Source organism: Lissotriton helveticus, chromosome 11, assembly GCF_964261635.1.
Source record: "Lissotriton helveticus chromosome 11, aLisHel1.1, whole genome shotgun sequence".
Lineage (NCBI taxonomy): Eukaryota > Metazoa > Chordata > Amphibia > Caudata > Salamandridae > Lissotriton > Lissotriton helveticus.
Genome location: NC_136072.1, coordinates 583,649,711 through 583,666,380, shown reverse-complemented (window position 1 = coordinate 583,666,380; position 16,670 = coordinate 583,649,711).

The window sequence follows — 16,670 nt, the reverse complement described above, 5'->3', positions numbered from 1 at the left end:
TTATTGGAATCTGGGGACCCCTACTGAGTTATTACTGGAAGCCGGGGACTCTAGCCTAAGCACAATTTATGATTTGAACCACAAAACAATACACAACAAATACAGAAAAAGGCATTCATCATACAAATACACAAATGACATTTTATTTAATTCGCACATACATAAATACAAATTTCAATAGAAATGGTCAGAGCTTTTCTAAATTCAATTGAGGTCACTCATCGTCCATACTATATTTTGTTTGATGCACCTGCAGTGTTCACAAATCAATCTGAGGACACTAATGTCATTTTAGCTTCATATTTCATATTCCTTGACATATACAGCTTGTTTTAAAATCTTCAATTGTGCATTTTGCTTCTTTATTTATATAAACTTTATTAATCTGTTAATATTATTTAATTTTCATAGAAGTCGCAGACCCCCTGAGGAGGCTTCTCAAACCCCCGGCGGTCCCCAACCACAGCTTAAGAACTTCTGTTGTAGGCTCTTGAGAAGTCTTTTTCTTCAACGGCCTGTTGTCTGGGTGGCAATTTGTTCGGAGTGGAGGGTAGGTGAAATTGGTGCTTTGCCGTCAGTTTCCCCTTCATTCGTTTTTATCTCATACAAAGTGGTTTGCCTTTCATTGTTCAAAAGATAGTGTACTTCATGTTTTTCACCAAGTTCCTTCCTCAACTGAGAAGGATCGTTTGCATACGTTAGATGTGCACAGGGCACTTTTAATCTATTTGCAGAGAACATCATCGCTTCGTAAAGCTGATTCCCTGTTTGTTACATCTTGGTTTGGAAATAAAGGGTCACGTCCTTCTACGTCTACTCTTTCCAGATGGATAAATCTACCATCTTGTTGGCTTACAACACATCCAAATCTTGGGTATTTCTCACAGGCAAGGACTGTATCAGGGAAGAATTTGAGTAATGAAGATTACCGATAAGTAACCAATGCATTCTTAATTAACTTCGTATGTGGCTGCCGTGCACAGAATCTGCAACGATTTATCCCCAATCCATGTCAAATACCAACCCTCCGCTAATCCTTCTCCCACAGTGTCACAGTAAAAGGTGGGGAGGTCTAGGAATCTTTCCTGTAGAGCTTTCACTCTTTTGCCCTTTTACGGTCTAGCAGGTGCGAGGGCCAGAACCACCCCTTTACATTCTTCCCTTGAACCACACCACCCGTTTCCTTTTCTTGTTTGGTAAATTAAAATGCATCCCTTCCAAAGAACCTGATAAACGTCTTTCTTGTTTCAGTTCATGCGAGTTGTGCTATCTCCACCATGGGTAGACCAAGCTATATTAGTCTTATTTTGTTTTCTTTGCTTGATTTCTTTGGGTTGGACTGTCACCACTCCTGGATGGACCCCACAGTTCCATATTCCTACATTGTTTGATCATGCCTTGGGGTACTCCTCGGCCACTTTTGGGCATAGTGTTCAGAGTATATATTTTGGCTGGTTGCATAATGCCCCATCCAATGGGCTTTTTCAATAATAATGCCTATAGCTGGGGGTTTCTTATCCGAAATTCCTGTAATGACTCCTCGAAGCCTATGCTCTGGTTGGCTGCATTATTGCTAGTCCTTTAAAGCACCTGGGCAGACTCAGCTGCGCATATAATGTGGCTCTTTTTACTTTGCCCATCCCTACACATTGCTCTCTGACACACCTCAGTGTATTCCTCAGACTGATATCATGCCTGACCCTAGGGAATATGTTGCTTACCCTGCTTGTAGCCTGTGGTGCTCTACTTTCACCCGCTGGACGTACCCCTGCCATCTAGTGTTGGGCTATGGCTGCCTTTCTGTCGTTCCACGGTGAACTCATCACATGTAATGTGGTTGCAAGTATAATGCCCATTATTGGCTACTCCACAACTGCACCTGTGTGTACTCTTCAAAACACAGTTCATAGTTAATCACATAATGCTCATTCCTAAGGCCATTATGTTGTTTGTGTGATAAAAACTGGCATACGGAAAAAAACTTGTATCTGCTTGTGCGACTTCATCTATTCTCACAATTTGCTACCCCTATGCATAGATGTAGCTACATGCTTGCTGTGACACAGTCTTTACACCCCCTTTTGTACCGCTTTTGGCTGCCATAAGTGTGGCAGGGTATGCTCAGACGTGAGTCCCTTGCTCACTTTGCCACTGGATTCAAGCAAGCCGGGCTGAAGACGGCTGTAATGCCAGAAACCGGTCCTCGGAAGCTTGTTTCCGGTCCAGGGAAGGCATGGCTTGGCAGTTCGGGCTGGACTGTTCCCATGAGGCACAGGGTCAGACTGATTTGCATATAGCCATGTCTGAACTGGGGTGGCGGAGTGGGCTAAAGAACGGTGATGGATCAAACCCAGATCTTTTGACTGGGTGTGAGTGTTTGATTGGTTCAGATACTCCGTCCATCACCACCCCCTTTTGTACCGCTTGTGACACAGTCTGAGCAATATTTGCCGTCTTCTTCGCGGTGTGAGATGACATTGATTTACAACTCAGGTGGCCAGAGAAACAACTAGATACATACACTATCTGCAGAAAGGATAATGGATAAATAAGGAAAGCCTATGCCTTCATTCTCATGAGGCTTGAGGAGGCAAAACAAATTTAAGCGTATTGATCGTTAGGAACGGCGAGGTTGGACCAAAACAACCTAATCATATAAAGACCAAACAATAGCTATAGACAAATGAAACGGGCACAGAAGGAACATTAAGAAACTCCAATTCTGAGACCAGGTTTCCCGACCGCGCATCAGACTCTAACCAGGGATTGTGACTTTAGTCAATCCGCTTTGGATACCGCAGCACCCTCTGTTAGAAATTAAATAGTCAAAGGGAGGTCCTGAAGAAGGTGGTCTTTAAATTAATTTACCCACCGAAACGTGCGTCGACACTATGGACATCCAGCTGGCAACACAATCATGAACAATTAATGAAGGATTCACACTCATGACCTAAAAGTGTATACCTCTACAGATGGACGAAGGATGTATGTGAAGAGTGTATGTATGAGTATGTTAGATTAGGGTGTGATGTGATGTAGTTGTTGTGCTAAGATGGATCATACTATGGGATTATTTCTTGCAAATTAAGTACAGAATGCATACCACTTGAAAATGCTGAAATGCTATAATGTCGAGATAATGAATTGCAAACAATGACACTGTATATGAAAGAACAAAAAATTATTAAAAGTCATGTTTTTGTATTTAAAAAAATTGCTTTTAACTTTTGATAAATTGAATGGAATAAAAAAGAATGGATTTGAATAATAAATTGTTGTGAATACTGTGACAATGCAACAGAGGGGAGCCCAGTGAGCTTTAGTAAGCCAATAGTGAATTAGACATAGGTCGAGTGGGAGTGCTCCCTTTGTAGCTGATGCATAGGTGGCTACATGCTTGCAGTGACACAGTCTGAGCAATTTTTGCCATAAACAAACAACACCAAAACACTTTCCATATAGGCCACATTACACTCATCCGCTAATCCATCCATATACTTGCACCTACTTAATGGTCAAGTGCTTCACTCTTTTAGCTTCAAATTCCTGCTTATGGGCAGCAAATACCAAAAAGCTACGTACCTAGGCAACATGATAGGCAAACACGCTTCCATCCATAGCGTTTTCAAAAAATAGCGTGCTACTCATCCACCTTGTTAGATGGGTAAAGTACATTATAAATGCAACTACAATATACTACATGCTTCGCTTAGGGAATTTGTTGAGAAAGAGGAAAGAGTTTGTTTCAGTAGTTCTGAAATAAGTGATCAATCCTGTAGTCCCTTCTTGAAAACTGGTGATGAGGTGGGTGATTTTTGTACCCTTCTGAACAAGTGCACGGTAGTAGCAGGACTGTTAAATGCCTTTGTAGCAGTCACAGAAAAAGACCCTACTGAGATTGCCCCACAAGGAAATGTTTATTCCTTGTTAGGATGAAAAGGAACCTTCACATCAAAGATATATTCAAATCCCTGTCCTGAGCTTATGAGGTCAGGTTAGTTTTTTTTATTATAAAGAGTGTTAAAATATCACAAATTCTCCTATGTTTGAAACATGGGTCTTGCCACCCAGACCCGTGCATTCACTTGTGTAGTTATATATATTGCATTTCAGAAGATCTTCTGCCCATGACATCCAAAATGTGTCCGCAGTCTGGGTAATTTGGGTATGCAGGTGAAAAGGTCTGTCTTATTGCCCAGAAGAGCTAATACAAGCTGAATGTGTCATAATATGAGATTATCAAGAAAATATGGGGGTGGGATGCACACCTGGTGATTCTGGTTTTCTTCGTTTTTTCACTTTAGCTGTTCACACTTGTCCACTTTCTCCTTTGACTGCGTGCAGAATGGTAGATGCCAACCCGTTGTGACACCAGAAACTGAAACAACATGTAATACCAGGGGTGAAAATGCACCCCTAAACCACTCGCACAGCTTAACTGCGCCATTTTGGCCTGTATCCTCTTCTTCTTAAGTCATCAATGTATTCTTAATATACTTTCCTCTTGTGATTTTGTATACCAAATTCATTTAAAGTACTCATCCACATGTGTAATTCTGCGCCATTATCCAAGTTTCTTATATTCATGCTGTGTCTATCCAGACCTCACTACATAAATACGATTGAAGCAGAGTTCGTCCAAAAATAGCGTTTATTTTTTTTAAAGAACCCAATGCATTTCGGGCTGCAAGCGCCCTTCTTCGGGGGTCACTATAAAGAACAATAAAACGTACATCAATTACACGCTTACCATCATATTACGTTTAGAACTGTAAAACAGCACAACCTCATATGTAATTTATTATAATCAACACAATGTGAATTTGTTTTCTAAAATGTTCCCTCCACAGTGCAAACCATTTCCAATAATGCAACTGGTATCCCTGCGCTATATAAGCACACCAATGAGTATTAAATTTCCATTTCCCTCCCACATATTGTGCCAAACGATAAGCCTTTCCCTACTTGCTGGCATTTAATGTTACTTCATCATGCAGTTAGCACCTTCGCAACCATCTTGCTCAATGTTCTTCCCACCTCTCCAAACATGCTTACTCAAAGCCGTATACGTCCAAATGTAACCCACATAGCAACTTTCTTATCACGATCTAAACAACCATTTAGATGGTGGTATCCCAAACCTCACATACACAAACTGCTGAAATCACCATCTGTTAAAGCTCACAGCTGCCATATTACACACCACTAGATTTGCCTACCTGCCACACCACGTTGTAATCCGCCATATGCGTTTTCTTTCTCAGCAAGTAATCATCATCACTCACTCACACCTCTTTAAACCCATCGGCCCGCCCAGATTCATCTTGATTGGCCCTTAACTGCCCCAGTTAGCCAACATTATTGTCATCCAAACAACCAGAGACTTCATTTCCCAGAATGCAATTTTGCATTTTACCTAAGGGAACACAATTATCACTTCGTAATCTTGTTGCACTATCATATTATCAAAGTTAATGTCTTTACAGCAATAAATGTTTATCGTGCAAGAATCGCATTTTTAAAGTCCGTTTTCAATAAAAGAATTAACAGCTTTTTTTTTAGACGAACTCGGGATGTTTCACCAAATGGGTACATGTTAAAAGGCATGCATCCTTGACCTAAAAACATGCTGCCCCTACCCCCAATCACAGCAGTTTACAGCTTGGTGTGGGGAGGGCTAGTAGCCATCTGCTCTCAGAAAGAGGTACACTTTGAGTGATCATCAAATAACAGCTCCGATGATAAAATCAAAACCAAATAGACCGTCACAAATAAATTGAATGAGGTTTTTGTTCTCTCCCGCATCCCCCATTCTTGCTTTTTAACCAAAGATATTGCACATCTCTCTGTACAGGCTCATTGATTTCGTACTACTTATGTTTCCATTTAAAATCTGGACGTCGGATGTATTACCTGGCCTGTCACTCATGAACTCTAAAGTCCAATGTGCACCTTGTTAACAGTTTTTTGTCTTCTGCTTCTTTTATTTATGTATGTTTTGACTACAACTATGTGCAATATTTTTATGTATTTGTAAAGCCACCTTGCTTATTTGAGCACAAACATTTGATGTACTACCTGTTGCATTTGTCTTGAACCTTAAAAGTTCTCTGAGCACTTTTAAACAGTTTTTATTTTACAAATATTTTTAACATTTATGTCCGTCCACAATCATGTGCAATATTTTTTTATGTACTTTAATGGTCTATTGCTCTAAGACCGAATAACGTTTTTGGATTGAATTGAATGGCAGTTGGTTTCACTGGAGGAAAACGGGGTAGTGCAGGAAATGGTAACAGAGCAGGACAGCGCTGCTCGACCAGCAACCCAGGATGGAGACAGGTGCAGGTGGGATCTTCACCCCGACAGAAGCACTTTTGTTGAGGTCGAGCATAGAGACAGGGTGCATGCACTCTCTACGAGGCATGAAGTAATCCTTCTGTGGACTTGAAACACGCACACCACTTTTCTATTGGTTAGTCTGCCTTTACAAATCCCATTGCTTTAGTTGGTGAACAGTAGACATTGCCTTGCCCTGTTGTCGTTTATTTTACCCTCCCTGGCTACTGCCCCTGCAACATGGATCCTTTCCCTAGTGGCTGTAAGTTTTCTTTTACTGCACTACTTTTTCTTTACACAGTTTCTCGACACTCTGCGCCTGCACGGCACTGCTTCCAGTTTACTTAATCTCCCCATACATTCTCCCAACAACACCTCCCATCCCTCACTGCTTGTTATTTTTTTTGCAGTGTCATGATCTGGTCCAAGTTTGTGAACGTCATTTCATTGGGCTGACAATACCATGATTTATGTTCTCTACAGCATGTGCACATTAGGATCTGTTCAATAGAAGAATATGGCGCCTTGTGCTCTGTCTTGTAGCTTGATGTAGTGCGTGTGTCTCTTCCCTCTCCCACGAGCAATGTGCAGGCTCTCCTCATGCTGCAGACAGTGGTCACTTTTCAATCATATCGGCATCTCTTGAACTCTCGCTTTTTGCTAGATAGAGCCCTACCACACATTACGGACTGCCAGACACCATCAGACTGTGAGGTATCTCCCTTGCATACTCCTCCCACCCTCCGTCACCCATGTACTTGCATCTACCCGTCCTCCCTTGTCCTTTTTGCTTGCCCTTTCCCCTGTCCGTTGCTTCCCCCCACCCGCCATCACAAGTTGGAACTTGAAATATGTTTGTTTGATTATTTAAAATCTTTACAATAAAAAGCAATAAAAGTGGGGCATTAATACTAACAATTTATAATATCAATAAAACCATGTGATTTAAATAATCATCCATATGTTCCTTTTTTGTATACATCAATGAGAAGACAAGATGATAAAATTAGTTGGTCAAATAACATTGGAGAAAGACGAAGTGGGCAGGTGAAGGGTGCTTTGTCGGCACTGTCCAAGGAGATGTCTATTGCCTCAATCAAGAAGCGTTGTCAAAGAGGTATCTATTTCCTCAAACATGAAACAGCTGTCACAAGTTGTTAAAATTAACACAGTGCGGCAAATTTTAACATACTCTGCGTACAGCGCCTTAAAAGAGATGCAGCGTGACACTGTACGGAACATTGGGAACATTGCTGCCATGTGTTCCAGCAGAGAAGAAACACAGGTCCCATTCTGGAAAATCGTTATCTCAAGAGACAAAAGAAAAAGTCACTACAGCGCGGAAGAGGTGGTGGGGCATGCTGGCAAGGGGTATGCCCATGCGGTGCACAAAGCGGGACGTCGCCTCTCAGAGCCTGCAGATATTGATTGTGAGCAGAGTATCATCAGCTCACGTGGTGTTGCAGGCTGTGAGGACTCAAGCCGAACCTTTTATTGCATTGCTTGAAATGTGCTAAATGATAACATGGGATATAACTTTAGCACTACACAATAAATGGGTGAAAGCAACTTTTTTCGTGCACTCTTTCTTAACACATACTCATTGGGCCTCTTTCATTTTCATCGAATGGCACACAGCACCATTTTGTTACACGTTTTCATGTTGTAAAAAGTCTCATCAGTGCACTTCGCCCCTCCGCCATAACTAAGGATGCCACCTTTCCAAGAAAAAAATACTGCCCCTTAGTTGTTGTTTTAAGAGCCTGCACAGCCCCGGGCGTATTCTGAATAGGAATGTAAATAAAATTGTATGTATTCATTTGTAACATGACTGTTTCTGTCTTTGTTTATTTCAATTATTAGTCATGATCAATAACTCCGCTCTAGAACACATTTAAAAGTGCCCTCTATTTATATTTACTGTTTTGAAGCATGTACAGATAAGGCCTACAAAACAACCCGGATTTAGGGGATTTGGCTAAATTTTAGTACCTGTCGGGACAACATAATAAATACTGGTGGTGTTGGTAGAAAAACGGTCAAGTGGCAACACTAGCCATTACCTCACTGTGGCTATACACAGTCACAGTTTGTCTAAAAGCTCTTACATTGCTCCTCTAGTGGCTGTTCCTCTTTCTTTGTGGTTTGCAGAGCTATGTGGTGGGGCAAGGAGACACAGTGCTTTTCCTATAGGTTTCTGGAAAACAGAATTCGTAATGGCATTGCACTTGCACTATTCTTCCACGCTTATCACTTGGAATCCACTACTTGAAAAGACACTTTTAACTCATTGCGTGCTGCCGTCGGCAGCACTACCTCGCTAGTGCTGCCAACGGCCGATGCGAACCCGCCAACCTTTTAGAACGCCCGCACTGCGCCGAAATAACGGCCCCAGTTGAGGCGTTAAGTAGGGTTTCTCTATAAACCATGTAGTGGTACAACAAACACTTGGTCTGTGTTTTTTACTTGGTTTACAATGGCATCTAAATGAAGTGTCACTATTGGGTAATGTGCCAATGGGCTACAGAGCACTTGCTTGTGAAGTAAGTCATTTCACAAGCTAATTTATGTTGCACAAGATGGCACCCATTGGCTTGACCCAGGTTACACGTGATCACTGCTCTCATGTTCACATCTGATCTTTGCTTGCAAAGGTTCGTGACCATGGTGTTACAGGCTTTTTATATGACAATGTCTGAGATTTGTTGGGTGCAGCCCTCTGGCAAAAAAGTATGCCTCTTGCTATTTGAGGCGCCATGTTTCATGACTATGGAGTACTTCATAGCAGTTCCTTCCTTAACATCATCCTACTTACTCAAAAAGCACTTCTGATGAATGATGGCGCTTTCACCATTTGTACTTTCCATCTCGCAGAATGTTTACCATTGTTTTGGCTGGCCAATGGGAGTGAGTAGTGGATTTAAAGTAACTAGAGGAAAATGCTACTTACCAGTATCTGTTCTTGGCATGTAGAGCTGCAGAGTTGTACACTTTACATTAGATCGCCACCTAGTGTTGGGCTCGGATGATTGCATGTTGTTGTCGTCTTGGAAGAAGTCTTTTCTAGTCACGAGATAGGTGACTCCTCCCTTGGACGATAGTGCACATGGGCATCGGCTCGATCCTTAGATTGTTTTTCGCCATGATGGGAAATGATGGAGTTAGTAGAAGTAAAGAAAAGATGTCCATGTGTATATCTAATTAAGATGAAAGTGGAACAGATACAGGTCCCGGGGAGGCGGGAGGGCGTGTACAACTCTGCAGCTCTACATGTGTATCACTTACAACGCAACTTTTACGTCGTAATGCTGTTACAACGCAGCTATTACAACGCAGGATCCATTACAATGCATGGCATTACAACGCATGGCATTACATCGCAGATGCTATTACAACGCATACCATTACATCGTAAGTATTGGTAAGTATATAATTTATTTTAATTTTATTTAATATTATATAAATGATTTAATTAATATTAATTATAAATAAAAATAAATAAAAATATTTATTTATGTTTTTAAATATTATAAATTAATATTTATTATTTTAAGTATTATAAATTAATATTTATTATTTTAAGTAATTTTTTAAATAAATATGAGTATAGGAGTATATGTATAGGTGTTTGGGGGTACAGGGTGTTTTTAGGTTTCAAGGTAGGGTTTGGGTTTTGGGGTACAGGGGTGTTTTTAGGTTTCAGGGTAGGGTTTGGTTTTTGGGGTACAGGGGTGTTTTTAGGTTTCAGGGTAGGGTTTGGGTTTTGGGGTACAGGGGTGTTTTTAGGTTTCAGGGTTTGGGTTTTGGGGTACAGGGGTGTTTTTAGGTTTCAGGGCAGGGTTTGGGTTTTGGGGTACAGGGGTGTTTTTAGGTTTCAGGGCAGGGTTTGGGTTTTGGGGTACAGGGGTGTTTTTAGGTTTCAGGGCAGGGTTTGGGTTTTGGGGTACAGGGGTGTTTTTAGGTTTCAGGGCAGGGTTTGGGTTTTGGGGTACAGGGGTGTTTTTAGGTTTTAGGGCAGGGTTTGGGTTTTGGGGTACAGGGGTGTTTTTAGGTTTTAGGGCAGGGTTTGGCTTTAGGGATAATTAAATTATATTTACCATTTTTAAATTAATTGAAATATATTTAATAAATTAAATTAATTATTTTACATTAATTACATTTTTTAATTAAATTAATTAAATTAAATAATTTAATATTATTAATTTAATTTAATTTCATTATAAAAAATATGTACATTAAACTAATTACATTTTTTAATTAAATTAAATTAATTACAATTTTTATTATATTTACATTTATTAAATAGATATTATTTTATTAAATTAAATTAATGACAAATTTTAAATGTCTTTTAATTAAATTATTTAAAAAAAATTAATTACAATAAACTAAATAACATTTTTAAAAAAAAGTCAACTTACCTATACTTACGATGTAATGCCATGCGTTGTAATAGCACCTGCGATGTAATGCCATGCATTGTAATGACATCCGTTGTAATGGATCCCGCGTTGTAAAATATGCGTTGTAACGGAATGCGTTGTAAAATAACGCGTTGTAACATCATAGATCCGCCAAGAACAGATGCATACTGGTAAGTAGCATTTTCCGTTCGAGGCATATGAGCTGCAGATTGTACACTTTGCATAGATTGTACAGCAGTGTCTCCCTTAGCGGTGGTCACCTGTATCTGTTGCAGTAGTTTGAAAGAGAATTTTTAGAACAGCTTGGCCTACTGCAGCTTGCTGCTTGGCTTGCACATCAACACAGTAGTGTTTAGTGAAGGTGTGTGTAGTAGACCATGTTGCTGCCTTGCAGATGTATTCAAGGGGAATGGTCCCTAAGAAAGCCATAGAGGCTCCTCCTTTGCGTGTGGAGTGCGCTCTAGGAGGAACTGTTAATGTACGATTTGCTGTTTGATAGCATATTTGTATACATTTTACAATCCACCTTGCAATTCCAGCTTTAGAGATGGGGTTGCCTTTATGTGGTGGAGAGAAAGATACAAACAATTGCTTTGTTTTACGAAAGGATTTGGTCCTATCTATATAATAGAGAAGAGCTCTTTTAACGTCTAGTGTGTGTAGAGCTCTTTCTGCTACAGAGTCAGGGTTTTGGAAAAACACAGGTAACTCTACAGATTGGTTTAAATGAAAAGGAGTAATGACTTTTGGAAGGAATTTAGGATTCGTTCTTACAACCACTTTGTTACGGTGTAATTGTAAGAATGGTTCTTGTATAGTGAAAGCCTGTATCTCACTTACTCTCCTAAGAGAGGTAATAGCAATAAGGAAAGCTGTTTTCCATGTGAGGAATTGCAGTTCACATTTGTGTAGAGGTTCAAAAGGCGGTCCCATGAGCCTTGTAAAAACAACATTTAGGTTCCACACTGGAGAGGGTGGTAACCTGGGGGGAATGATTCTTTTTAATCCTTCCATAAATGCTTTAATAGCAGGCACTCTAAATAGAGACAGATGTTGTCTATTTTGTAAATATGCTGCAATTGCTGCAAGATGTAGGTGTATAGATGAATATACCAAGTTACATCTTTGCAAATGTAGAAGGTAGCAAATGATATTTTGGCTAGAAGCATCCAGGGGATCAATTTGGTTATTGTTGCAATAAATGGCAAATCTCTTCCATTTAGCAGCATAGCAAGCTCTAGTAGTAGGTCTCATGGCCTCTTTAATGATGTTCATACAGTCTGATGGTAGGTTAAGATAACCAAACTCTAAGAATTCAGGAGCCAGATCGCCAGATTCAGTTGATTTGGGTCTGGATGTCTGATGTCTCCATGGTTCTGCGTTAGCAGGGATGTGTCAGACGTAGCTTTTGGTGTGGAACTAGGGATAGTTCTAGCAAAGTTGTATACCACGGTTGGCGTGCCCATGTGGGATATACTAAAATCAGTTTGAGCGACTGTTGTCGTAGCTTGCGCACTATTAGTGGTAGTGGCGGAAAAGCGTACGCAAATCTGCCTGACCAGTTCATCCATATCGCATTGCCCTTGGACAGCGGGTGTGGAAACCTGGCGGCGAAGGTTGGGCATTTTGCGTTTTCGTGTGTGAAGAACAGATCTATGCCTGGATGACCCCACATGTGAAAGAATGGTTGAAGAACTTGTGGATGTAGTTCCCATTCGCGAATTTGAGTGTCTGTCGACTCAACAGATCTGCTATCTGATTGTGAACTCCTGGAAGGTGTTCTGCTAACAGATATATGTTTTGTGGAATGGCCCATCTCCAAATGTTCTGTGCAAGCTGGGACAGCTGTAGAGAGTGTGTCCCCCTCCCTGTTTTTGTATATAGTACATAGCTGTCATGTTGTCCGTCCAGATCAAGACATCTTTTTTTGTACTTGGAATGTTTTGAGTGTTAAGAATATTGCTAGCAGCTCTAGGTGGTTGATATGGAACGATTTTTGTTGTATGGTCCATTGCCCTTGAGTTGTATGATGTAGGAGATGGGCTCCCCATCCTGTGAGAGATGCGTCTGCTGTGAGTACTATTTGTGGAACAGGTTTGAGGAACGGCCGCCCTTTTGTCAAGTTTTTGTTGTTCCACCACTGCAGAGAGCAATGTGTGCGGCTGTCCACCAACACCAGGTCTGTTAGTTGTCCTTGAGCCTGATTCCACTGTTGTGCTAAACATTCCTGTAACGGACGCATTTGCAGTCTTGCATATGGTACAATGAAGATGCAAGATACCATCATGCCTATTAGTCTCATGAACATGAACACTCTGGCTTGGAGAGAGTGTTGATGTTGGAACTTTGTGACTAAGGCTTGAATGCTCTGTATCCTTGCTGGACTGGGATATGCTAGAGCTGTAGACGTGTTTATTGTAGCCCCTAAATATTGATGTACATGAAAGGGCTGTAGGTGCGACTTGGTGTAGTTGATTGTGAACCCTCTGTCGTGCAAAGTTTGAATTGTGTGTTGGACACACTGATTGAATGACTTGGCTTTTATGAGCCAATCGTCTAGATAAGGGAAGACATTTATCTGTTGTCTTCTGAGATGTGCTGCTACTACTACTAGGCACTTTGTGAACACTCTGGGTGCAGTTGTTACCCCGAATGGAAGGACTTTGAATTGATAATGCTGTCCTTCGAGTACAAACCTTAGATACTTCCTGTGAGAAGGATGTATAGGAATGTGGGAGTAGGCGTCTTTTAGATCTAGTGTTGTAAGGAAATCGCCCTGTTGCGGCAATGGGAGCACTTGTTCTAAAGTGATCATATGAAAATGATCTGATTGTATATAGTGATTGAGGGTCCTGAGGTCGAAAATTGGTCTTAGTGTCCCGTCCTTTTTGGGTATTAGAAAATACAGCGAGTAAACCCCTGTCCCTTGATGTTGTAAAGGAACTATTTCTATTGCGTCTTTTTGAAGAAGTGATAGGACTTCTTGTTTGAGCAGCGTAAGGTGTTCTGTGGACAATGGACGCTGCCTGGGTGGAATGTGTGGAGGGGTCGCTGTAAGTTTGAGGCAGTAGCCATACTGGATAATTTGTCTTACCCACCTGTCTGTTGTGATGGGATTCCAGACAGGTAGGAACTGTGTTAATCTGCTCCCCACAGGAGTGGAATGCTGTTGAGGGAGCAGAGGGTAGTCACTGTTTTGTGGTGGAAGAGGTTCTATTATTGTTGTTACCCCAACCTCTTACTTTGTTGTTGTTGCCTCTGTAGCCTCCTCTAAAATATCCTTTTGTGGAGGATGTCTGTGTATTGGACTTGAAGGAAGCAGTATTGTCTGCTCCAGTTTGTTTGGAGCCTCCTCTATACGAAAGGAGCCTCTAGATTGTGTGGATTGCAAAGCTCCCATAGATTTTGCCGTATCTGTATCTTTTTTCATCTTCTCAAGTGTGTGTGTCTACCTCTGGTCCAAACAATTGATGTTGGTTGAATGGCTGATTTAAGATGCTAGTTTGCACTTCCTCCTTAAATCCTGAAATGCGTAGCCACGCATGACGACTAAGTAGGACACTAGTGTTTACAGCTCTAGATGCAGTGTCTGCTACATCAAGTGCGCACTTGATTGAGGCATTTGAAATTACCGTGCCTTCCTGTATAAGGTTGTTTGCCTGCACCTTATATTGGTTAGGTAGATGTTGTAGTAATGTCTCTAACTGATCATAATGAGCCCTGTCGTATCTTGCAAGGAGGGCTTGTGGGTTAGCTATACGCCATGTATTGGTAGCTTGTGCAGCTATTCTTTTGCCTGAAGCATCTATCACCTTAGATTCTTTATCAGGCGGTGGTGCTTCACCTGACGTCTGTGAGTTTGCCCTATTTCTAGCATTTGAGACAACTAGTGAATCTAAGGGTAGTTGTCCTTTAATGTAGGCTGGAACCCCAGGAGCAGGCCTGTATTTTTCTCAATTCTAGGCAGTGGCGTCACTAGGGTTGGTGTCACCCAGTGTGGGTAAAGGTGTCACCCCCTCACGACAGGAGGGAAAGACAGGCAGAGGGGTGTGTACGGGTACATGTGTGAGGGAAAGGGAGGAGTAGCGAAATGATTTGACACTGCCACTGCCTAACATTCCTACATTACTAAACAAAGATTACTTTGGACAGAGCTCCGAGCTCGAAGTTGCCTGCGCAGTTTGCCACTGTGTTCACGTTTCTTTTTCATCTGTTCACTTAACCCTGATGTGAAAACAGATTAGGATTTTAGCGGCTTTCACTTGTGTTTTACCAGTTATTCATCAAAGGGATTTCCTCCTATAAAAATCCAATAAACAAGCAGATAGCCATCGCTGTGTGAGCGCAATCTAAAATAAACACTGCAGAGAGATACTGTAAAAGAAAGCAATGAACACGTGCCTGATTTCGGCTGTAAACGCAGTGGATGCGAAATCATGACTGAACCCGAGTGCATTGGGGAGGGGGGATGGGGGGGGGAGTTGTTATAATAAAAAAAAGTACCTTATGGCCTGATCCCGCTCCGCGCCACCTCAAGGCTCCTGACGGTTCATGGGCTGCCGCATTTTTTCGAAGTAGGCTTCAAGCAGCCTCCGTCCCTCCCCTGCGCCAATCACAACGCTGCAATAGCAGCGTTGTGATTGGCTAGAGACCGGGGGTTGCTGCATGAAGCAACCCCTGGTCTCAGCCCAGAAAAACTGAAAATGTGCTGCGCTACCCTGGGCCTGCTGCAGGCTGTCAGTCAACTCTAGACTGCTGTCGCTTAGAACGGTGACATGACTTCTTCCTGCGTGGCGGACCCTCGTTTCAAAACACAAATGCCAACAAAAATAAAATGGTAAGAACTAAGAACATACTGAAGCAGTACTCGTAAAATGCAATGAAACATGTACTGGGAATGAAAACGATCATCGTTTTCATTCCCAGTACATGTTTCTTTGCATTTTACGAGTACTGCTTCAGTATGTTCTTACCATTTTATTTTTGTTGGCATTTGTGTTTTGAAACGAGATCTTTCCTGGCATTAAGGAGGCATCGGAGACAGCAAGAAGCGCGCGGCGAACACTAATATCCTACGTGTTTATTTTCACACTGAAGGACTCTGTGGGTCTATAGTCCAGGCTCTCAGCGTCAGTGAGCCGCAGGCGCAGCTGCGTTGTTCCACTAACCACGATCACCTGGGGTGACACCAATCACCTGGTGCGTGATTGGTGTCACCCCAGGTGATGGTGTCACCCAGTGCGGTCCGCACCCCCCGCACCCCCCTAGTGACGCCACTGATTCTAGGGTTTAGGATCCTCGCACGTACAGGATCTTTAAATACCTCTGGAGCATGTTTGATGACCCCTTTAATTATAGGAAGAATTTTAACAGACCTTTGCGATTGTTCAAATGTATCTAATAAAAAATCTTCCTCTGCCTCATCTGAATGCATGGTGACCCCATGGTAAATGGCAGCCCTGTTCAGCAAGTGCCCAAAACCGATATCTTCTGGGGAGAAGGCTTTGATGGATATGACTGTGGGTCAGGAATATCTGGCACATCTTGTGGATTTGGGTACTCCCAGTCTGGATCATCAATAGGGTATGGGAAAGGCTCATCTGGGTCTACCAATCCCCCTAGGTTATACTCATCATCATTTTGAGGTGCATGTGAAGAATGAGGAGGAGAGTGCATAGGAGATGTGGCAGAGCCCGACGTTATTTAACGTCTACATGAGGCCACTGGCTGAGATCGTCCGCCCATTTGGTATTAAGATCGTTACCTATGCGGACGATACCCAGCTGGTGGTCTCCTTAGCACAGGCAGGCGGACCCTCAGCCAATGTAGATCTCGCTGGCTGCATGGAGATGGTCAAGAGCTGGATGACCAAGTCTTGTCTCAAACTTAACGGAGACAAGACTGAGC